The sequence below is a fragment of the Abramis brama genome (genome assembly GCF_963993115.1).
Source record: "Abramis brama genome assembly, chromosome: 3".
Taxonomy (NCBI): Eukaryota; Metazoa; Chordata; class Actinopteri; order Cypriniformes; family Leuciscidae; genus Abramis; species Abramis brama.
In genome coordinates this window covers 62,191,828-62,201,103 of record NC_139965.1, presented here as the reverse complement: position 1 = coordinate 62,201,103, position 9,276 = coordinate 62,191,828, and the positions used below count along the sequence as shown (strand labels likewise).

At 43.1% G+C, this 9,276-nt stretch overlaps 1 long non-coding RNA gene across 1 annotated transcript; it reads right to left on the bottom strand.

The window, feature by feature from the left end:
• Nucleotides 1-1,500: 1,500 nt before the first annotated feature.
• LOC311079419 lies at nt 1,501-4,085 on the bottom strand. Its single transcript, XR_014605404.1, has 3 exons — nt 3,801-4,085; nt 2,751-2,885; nt 1,501-1,999 (listed from the first exon to the last, which is right to left on the bottom strand). It is a non-coding gene; the product is annotated as an uncharacterized lncRNA (long non-coding RNA).
• Nucleotides 4,086-9,276: the final 5,191 nt, after the last annotated feature.

Sequence of the window (9,276 nt, the reverse complement as noted above, 5' to 3'; positions counted from 1 at the left end):
AGCCAGATCTGTCTGCGCCGGCCCGTCTCTCTCGCTCTCTCTCTCTCTCTCTCTCTCTCTCTCTCTCTCTCACACACACACACACACACACACACACACGGACTTCTTCATGTTCAGACCTGTGACTGTCTTCAGTTGTCAGACGCTTTATTAACCAGCGTAACGCATCACAGAAAACAAACAGAGGACGAAACACTGCATTCTGGGAAACTTTCATGAAGAACAGCGACAAAAAAGCCAATTTAATTTACAAAATGATTTCTTCATAAAATCATGCCTAATTGTTTGTCACACAGTATTTGATCAGCATACTACAGTAAAACCATATTTATGTGTTTATTGTGGTTTACTACAAAATAAAACCAGCTTGAAAACATGATTCTGTAGTTACTATGATTTCACTTCAAAAGGCATAGTTAAAACATAGTTACTTAATTTTGTATCGTAGCCTACTATATGGTTTTATAGTGCAAATGCTGTAGTAAAACCACGGTTAATATTGTAGTTAATCGGTTTTACTGCAAATGCTGTATTAAAAACGGGTTTCAAACAGGTTTTTAATGTAAAAATCTGAGTAAAACCTTGGTGCATTAAAAGCATGGTTCATTTTCGGACTGATTAAGTGATGTTAATTCACACAAACACAGACAGATGTGGAGAAATAACGCGCATCTGAACCGCATATAACAGGCTTACAGCGCCACCTGGCGGCGCATCACTGCTGCATCTGCGCATGCGCGTGGGACTAGAGCTGAAACTCGACCACGCGTCTGTTTTGCTAGCTTAGTGCAAAAAAAGTGAAAAACTTTACTTGATAAACGTTTCGTTGGAAGTTCTATTCATGTAATGTGTAATTTAATCGACATTCCCTGAAACTATTTTTGGTTACGACTGCACACATCAACCCAGCTAGCAATATACTGCTATAAGAACGTTTTGCTAATGTTCCTACTAAGTTATGAATGTTCTAAACCTCTAGTTTAAGTTTTAAAAACGTTTTGCTTCTTGGTTACGTGAACGTTAAGGAAACATTACATTATGTGAACGTTAATTACTTTTGAATGTTCTCTGAACGTTCTGAAACTAGTAATATTTTAAAAAATAAAAACGTCAGACAAACACATTGTAGGAAAAAACGTTCCATGGACGAAGTATAAATAATGTTTTTGTGCAAATGTTATGAAACATTATTAGTTTTTAAAATTGCTTACAATTTATTAAACTACACACTCACACACAATCTCTTGTAAAAGCAAACACTTCATTCTAAACCACTGTAACTCTTTAAGCCACTGGATCCTTCAGGGGTCAAAGATGATTTTGCAGATTATCTTCGGCTTATTTCAGCTGTTTGAGTATTAATGAGTTTTAATGAACACTTCCAAGAATCTTTAGGTAACATTTACTCGATCCTCACACACACACCTGTTCCTCCGTCACCACTGAAGAACACACTTTCTGTGAACGGACACGTTCTGAAGACGCTTCATAAAACACACGGAGGTTTGTTCAACTTTATTTACTGAAAATCCAGATGTTATGAACCTGTCTGACTCCAACAGGCCTCGAAGAGTGACATGATCAACTAGAAAAGACCTAGTCAATGTAAACCCTTCTGTTATTAGATGCAGAGCGAGAAAAAAGCTCAAAAGAAATGTGTTTAAACACTGTGAAGAACGTGACGTTTACAGACACAGAAGCAAATCAAAGCAGCACACAGTGAGCTCAGAGCAAACAAACCAAAGCCAGTGTGTCTTCAGGAAAACCCAAAGCGTGTTTTAACTACATCATTTGTATTTTCAAGACAGTCTTCATGCCGGTTCACGCGTGTTGTAGCTCCGCCCCCTCAGCGCTTCTTCGGGGGCGTGGCCGTTCGGGCCGAGACTCCGCCCCCTCAGCGCTTCTTCGGGGGCGTGGCCGTTCTGGGCGGAGTCACAGGGCGCCCGGAGTTCATCCCGCCGTACTGATACTTCGCCTTCTTTTCCGACGGCTTCAGGATCTGAGAACAACAACGAGAAACAGCTTCAGTCAACATGTTAAAGCGATATGGAAAATGTACGAAAGGCCATTTCATGCGTTCATGCAAAAATCATGCTTTGGTTAATCATAATAATGACATACTAAGTCATATGAGAAGAAAAGTCAAAATTATGACTTAAAAAGTCATAATTATGCAATATAAGGCCATAAAAAGTTGAAATAATAATAATTTCTTTTACCAAAGCATGACAAACATAATTTCCGAAATAATTGTGAATAGTTCCCATATGGATTATTCATAAGCGAATTTCACAAAAACACACCAGAGTCACATTTCTCTCCAAAATCAAAGTACATGAACAAATAAAATTTTGAAAAAGAAGACTTTAAATAGGGTCAATATGATCTTTTGCTTTAGTGATGCGCTAAACAAGAACGGTTGGATCTATGAAAAATCTTTTAATAACATTTTGCCAGCACAGTCTGAAGATGATGTGAGCCAATTTTGGTAAAAAATTGGATCAAACGTCTAGGATGAGATCGAAGAAGTAGGTTTCCGGAATATTCAAAATGGTCATCGGCAATCGGATTTAGTTATTTAGCCCTTACAGTTCAAAAGTTAGCATAAATGCAAGTGCAACTTTGGACAGTTGGTGGCGCTAGAGTTAACGTTCAGACTGTCCTAAAGCGGCGTTTTCTTTGTGTGAAATATGATTCTGTGGAGAAACATGTTCCGTTAGATCCGCGTATGAAGGCAAGTCATGTGACACCTGGAAGGAGCACATCAGAGTCTCGTCGACGCTCATCATTCCTCCGGCGTTGTCGAACTCGCCGCAGTAGTTCGGCGCCGAGAACAACGTCACCAGCTGTCGTTTGGCGAAGAACTCGTAGCCGTCTTCAACCACCTGCAAAACAAGAACAACAACTCTTCACCCTCTCACGTGCAAGTTCAGAAGATTCTAACTAGAGTGAGCGGCGACTGCTTCTTTCGAATGTTTCCCCTTGTTGTTTCCATGGCGACGTGTTAAATCTGTCACATGACACACCACAGCCAAAATATTCTCGTCCAAAATTTTCTCATGTTAAAAAATAAATACGACCTCACGTTGTGTCAATCACGCTTACACACTGCCTTCGAAACTTTCGTCCATCATAAAAAAAAAAAATTGGATCGGGTTCGATTTCTGCGTTTTTCTCATCCGTAGCAAAGCGTTTCAGAGGCATTTTGACGATTCAGAGCCACCGAATCACGAATACGGGAGAACGCATATATCAGACTCAGTGTGCAAGGACCTTACCTCTGGATAACAGACTTATCGCTTTTATTTAGTTTTTCCTTTTTTATTAAAAATATTCACAAACTTGCTTACCATGTCATCAACTATATTTATATTTCGATTCTCAAATACGTGTAAGTGCGTTTTGTCATTTAAAACCTTTATAAGTGATTTTGATCTTGATCTATAACGTAAGATGGGCACCGCCATGTTTGTTTGCGTCACAGAGAGTCCTGTCTGTCGGATTTACAGCACGTGCCTTCATTAGTTTCTCCCGAAATACATGTTTGAAAGTGGCGGGTGAACTGGGAGGAAAATAGAGCAAACTTTATAGTTACACAATGTGTATCTGATATAAAACATATTCATATGTGCTTTCTAGCCAACGCGCGAATCTGGCAGTTCTGTCACGTCACTGACACTCTAAACCCCGGTGGGACCGCACCGCTCACAGGGGTAATACTGAGTGATGTTGTGTATTTGAGTGATGTTGTGTATGCGAGTGATGTTGTGTATTTGAGTGATGTTGTGTATTTTAGTCACCTGATGCGCGCGGCAGATGAGATCCAGGTCGTGGCGGTTCAGGAATTTGCTGACCACATCGGCGCCGAAGGTGAAGGAGACGCCGCGGTCGTTCTCACCCCAACCCTGAACATCCTTATCTGGGTCTGACCACAGCAGATCACACAGCAGCCCTGAACACACACACACACGCACACACGCGCACACACACACACACACACACACACACGCGCACACACCTCAATAATTTTAGTAAGTTCAAGCAGGAGATTGTGTGTCTGCCTTTATCAGCGTCACCAAGAAAATTAAATACATTTTCAGAAAACAAGACTTAATAACTGAGTTATTTCTCCAGTAAATGTATCAATTTAAGAATTGTAATTATTTTTAACTGAAGACAAAACAAAAATACTGAGTAAGAAAAATATTCAGTGTATGAGCTCAGCTGTGTCAGGTGTGTGTGTGTGTGTGTGTCAGGTGTGTGTTCACTTGTGTCAGGTGTGTGTGTGTGTGTGTTCACCTGTGTCAGGTGTGTGTGTGTGTGTGTGTGTTCACCTGTGTGTCAGGTGTGTGTGTGTGTGTGTTCACCTGTGTCAGGTGTGTGTGTGTTCACCTGTGTCAGGTGTGTGTGTGTGTGTGTGTGTTCACCTGTGTCAGGTGTGTGTGTTCACCTGTGTCTGGTGTGTGTGTTCACCTGTGTCAGGTGTGTGTGTTCACCTGTGTCAGGTGTGTGTGTGTTCACCTGTGTCAGGTGTGTGTGTGTGTGTTCACCTGTGTCAGGTGTGTGTGTGTTCACCTGTGTCAGGTGTGTGTGTGTGTGTGTGTGTGTGTTCACCTGTGTCAGGTGTGTGTGTTCACCTGTGTCTGGTGTGTGTGTTCACCTGTGTCAGGTGTGTGTGTTCACCTGTGTCAGGTGTGTGTGTGTTCACCTGTGTCAGGTGTGTGTGTGTGTGTTCACCTGTGTCAGGTGTGTGTGTTCACCTGTGTCAGGTGTGTGTGTGTGTGTGTGTGTGTGTGTTCACCTGTGTCAGGTGTGCGTGTGTGTGTGTTCACCTGTGTCAGGTGTGTGTGTTTACATGTGTCAGGTGTGTGTGTGTGTGTGTGTGTTCACCTGTGTCAGGTGTGTGTGTGTGTGTGTCAGGTGTGTGTTCACTTGTGTCAGGTGTGTGTGTGTGTTCACCTGTGTGTCAGGTGTGTGTGTGTGTGTTCACCTGTGTCAGGTGTGTGTCAGGTGTGTGTGTGTGTTCACCTGTGCCAACCGTTAGTATGCCTGCTTAACGATTCCGCTTATCGGTTCCGCTCGTTCAAATGTGACACGACGTCACACACGTGCTGCGTTGTTTTGGTTCAGAACGTAGCAAACACTATGAGCAAACATGGCATCGAGGCAGAAGCGCTCTGACCGCGTCCTAACTAGCAGTACATGCGACGCGACGGCGCGACACGCGATAAAAAGTATAATTTTCCATGTTAATCAAAGTTTAACCAGCCGCGACACGCGACGATTCTATTTGAAACGGATCCTATTTTACTGCGACGTCGCGCTGGAACAACAATCTCAAAGTGTGTCAATGATAATATCAGGTACTATTTTTGTGCTTTATTTAATGTTAAAAGCGTGTATAAAGTGACTGAATATAATTTAGTGCTCCCAGCTTTGTAGCTGTAAAAACAACAATGGATAAGTCACATCAGATCTTGAAATTAAACAGTGACAGGGGTTACACACACACGCTATTGGCTGAGCAGTGGAACTGCAGGAACCAATGGCTGAGCAGCATGTCTGCGTGAGCCAATCAGGGTGCGTCCCAAGGGGGCGGGGCATCTGCCTATAAAAGCAGCTCATTTCGCCATAGGATTTCAGGTGTACTCTCCTTCAGTGTCTCTCATCTCTGCGCTCACGGATCGCTTTCTTTTCAGAGAGCGGCTCCGTCCCTCGCGCTCTCCCGTTTCCATTCCCCCAGGAGCCTCGGAGACAGAAACAGTGGAGCCAGAGGGTCGAGCGAGCGGATTAAGTGAGCAACATGGCGGTGGTGTCCTACATAAACCACCAGGGTGGACTAGTCTGTACAGTATAATACTATATCTGAGGCTAGAGCCCCGTCCACGAGACGCCTCTATGCCCTTCAGTGGTCTGTTTTCTCCAACTGGTGCTCAGCACGGAGTCAAAACCCCTTCCACGCTCTTGTGGCCGGAAAATCTCTGGGTAGAAGCAACCTGGTTGTTCGCCCAACCCTCGCCCCCTCACCGTACCCTCCTGGGACCTATCAACGGTCCTCAGCCCCTTCGAGCTGCTACAGTGGGCCACTCTCGCTCAAGACTGCACTCCTGCTAGCATTAGCATCGGTCAAGCGAATTGGCAATTTACAAGCGCTCTCTGTCAGCACTTCATGCCTTGAGTTTGGGCCTAATGACTCCAAGGTCGTCCTCAAGCCAAGGCACGTGCTCTCGACCCCATTCAGTTATTCCGCTTTCTGCACTCCCCCCTTCGGGAGATGAGCGACAGCTACACTTGCCCTCTAAGAGTGTATATAGAGCAGTCAGACCAGCTCTTTGTAAGCTTCGGTGGCCGCACCAAATGGATCCGGTGCCGAAGCAGAGATCGTCCCGCTGGATAATGGACATCGCTTTAGCCTACGCTTCGACGGGCCCCCAATGCCCCATCGGCACCAGAGCTCACTCCACCAGAGGCCATCTCCTGGTCCAGCGGCGTGTGTATCAGCAACATCTGTGCTACAGTTTGTGTTCTCGAGCCACAGGCACTGTTGTAACCGGAGCGCGTTAAGGGTTTTCTGTTAGAACGGTGTGTGTTAGCGCCCCCTAAGTTAATAACTAATGATCTTTGCAACGGAAGTGAATCAATCAAAACTTTATCTGGACAATAACTTTATTCTAGAGCTGCTGTAAAGCCAAACAATCTATGTTACTGTAATCTCCTATTATCACTGTAAAGCTGCTTTGAAACAGTCTATATTGTTAAAAGCGCTGTATAAATGAAGGCGACTTGATTCGACTAGATTTTACAACTTGGAGGTCCCTGCACTGCAGGCACAAATAACTCTCTGTTTAGTTGGAAGGTGACCTGTGAACGAGCTCGACCCATGATGACCTCTCTTCTCACCCTCTGCTAGCTCTGCTGCCCTCAGGACCCTTCTCCAAGTGTTCCAGGGGCTTCTCCAAGGGTCGTACAAAATGTTGTTCTGCTAGAACAGCATGGCGTGATTGGACTGGTTCCCCATAGCATCTAGCAAAGACGCAATACAAGTAAACGTTTCGAAAGGGAACACCTCGGTTACTGGTGTAATCTCGGTTCCCTGAGATAACAGGAACGAGTATTGCGTAGACGGCCGTGCTAATACACACATGACTGGCGCTCGTCGCTTCAGTCGAATTAAACCTGAAATCCTATGGCGAAATGAGCTGCATTTATAGGCAGATGCCCCGCCCCCTTTGGGACACGCCCTGATTGGCTCACGCAGACATGCCGCTCAGCCACTGGTTCCTGCAGTTCCACTGCTCAGCCAATAGCGTGTGTGCGTCTCTGCACTGTTATGGCTGTGCAGTAGCACTGCGTTATTGAATAAAAGGCTTCAATAAATCAATAATCTAGCAAAGACGCAATACGAGTAAACATTTCGAAAGGGAACTCATTTCTCTCATCATTCTACAGGGATTGATTTAAAAGAGACTAAGGAAAACTATTCCTTAATAATTACAAAATATAGTCAGATTCAAACAGAAAGATAATACAAACAGCACTTAATATTATTATTAATATTATTATCATCATAATCTATGCTCAGTATAGGTTTACGTTACAGTAAAGACTCTAGATGAAGAGCGTTACAGTAAACTCTAGATGAAGAGCGTTACAGTAAAGACTCTAGATGAAGAGCGTTACAGTAAACTCTAGATGAAGAGCGTTACAGTAAACACTCTAGATGAAGAGCGTTACAGTAAAGACTCTATATGAAGAGCGTTACAGTAAAGACTCTAGATGAAGAGCGTTACAATAAAGACTCTAGATGAAGAGCGTTACAGTAAACTCTAGATGAAGAGCGTTACAGTAAACACTCTAGATGAAGAGCGTTACAGTAAACTCTAGATGAAGAGCGTTACAGTAAAGACTAGATGAAGAGCGTTACAGTAAACACTAGATGAAGAGCGTTACAGTAAAGACTCTAGATGAAGAGCGTTACAGTAAACACTGTAGATGAAGAGCGTTACAGTAAACTCTAGATGAAGAGCGTTACAGTAAACACTGTAGATGAAGAGCGTTACAGTAAACTCTAGATGAAGAGCGTTACAGTAAACTCTAGATGAAGAGCTTTACAGTAAACTCTAGATGAAGAGCGTTACAGTAAACACTGTAGATGAAGAGCGTTACAGTAAACACTCTAGATGAAGAGCATTACAGTAAACACTAGATGAAGAGCGTTACAGTAAAGGACACTCAGAAGAGTCAGAGAGAGAGAGATTCTTCATCATGTGTTCATGTTGATCCGGCCGGAGTTGAAGAGCGTTACAGTAAACACTAGATGAAGAGCGTTACAGTAAACACTAGATGAAGAGCGTTACAGTAAACTCTAGATGAAGAGCGTTACAGTAAACACTAGATGAAGAGCGTTACAGTAAAGACTCTAGATGAAGAGCGTTACAGTAAACACTGTAGATGAAGAGCGTTACAGTAAACTCTAGATGAAGAGCGTTACAGTAAACACTGTAGATGAAGAGCGTTACAGTAAACACTAGATGAAGAGCGTTACAGTAAACACTAGATGAAGAGCGTTACAGTAAAGACTCTAGATGAAGAGCGTTACAGTAAACACTGTAGATGAAGAGCGTTACAGTAAACTCTAGATGAAGAGCGTTACAGTAAACACTGTAGATGAAGAGCGTTACAGTAAACACTAGATGAAGAGCGTTACAGTAAACACTAGATGAAGAGCGTTACAGTAAACACTGTAGATGAAGAGCGTTACAGTAAACACTGTAGATGAAGAGCGTTACAGTAAACTCTAGATGAAGAGCGTTACAGTAAACACTGTAGATGAAGAGCGTTACAGTAAACACTGTAGATGAAGAGCGTTACAGTAAACACTAGATGAAGAGCGTTACAGTAAAGACTCTAGATGAAGAGCGTTACAGTAAACACTGTAGATGAAGAGCGTTACAGTAAACTCTAGATGAAGAGCGTTACAGTAAACACTGTAGATGAAGAGCGTTACAGTAAACTCTAGATGAAGAGCGTTACAGTAAACACTGTAGATGAAGAGCGTTACAGTAAACACTAGATGAAGAGCGTTACAGTAAACACTATATGAAGAGCGTTACAGTAAACACTCTATATGAAGAGCGTTACAGTAAAGACTCTAGATGAAGAGCGTTACAGTAAAGACTCTAGATGAAGAGCGTTACAGTAAACACTAGATGAAGAGCGTTACAGTAAACTCTAGATGAAGAGCGTTACAGTAAACACTGTAGATGAAGAGCGTTA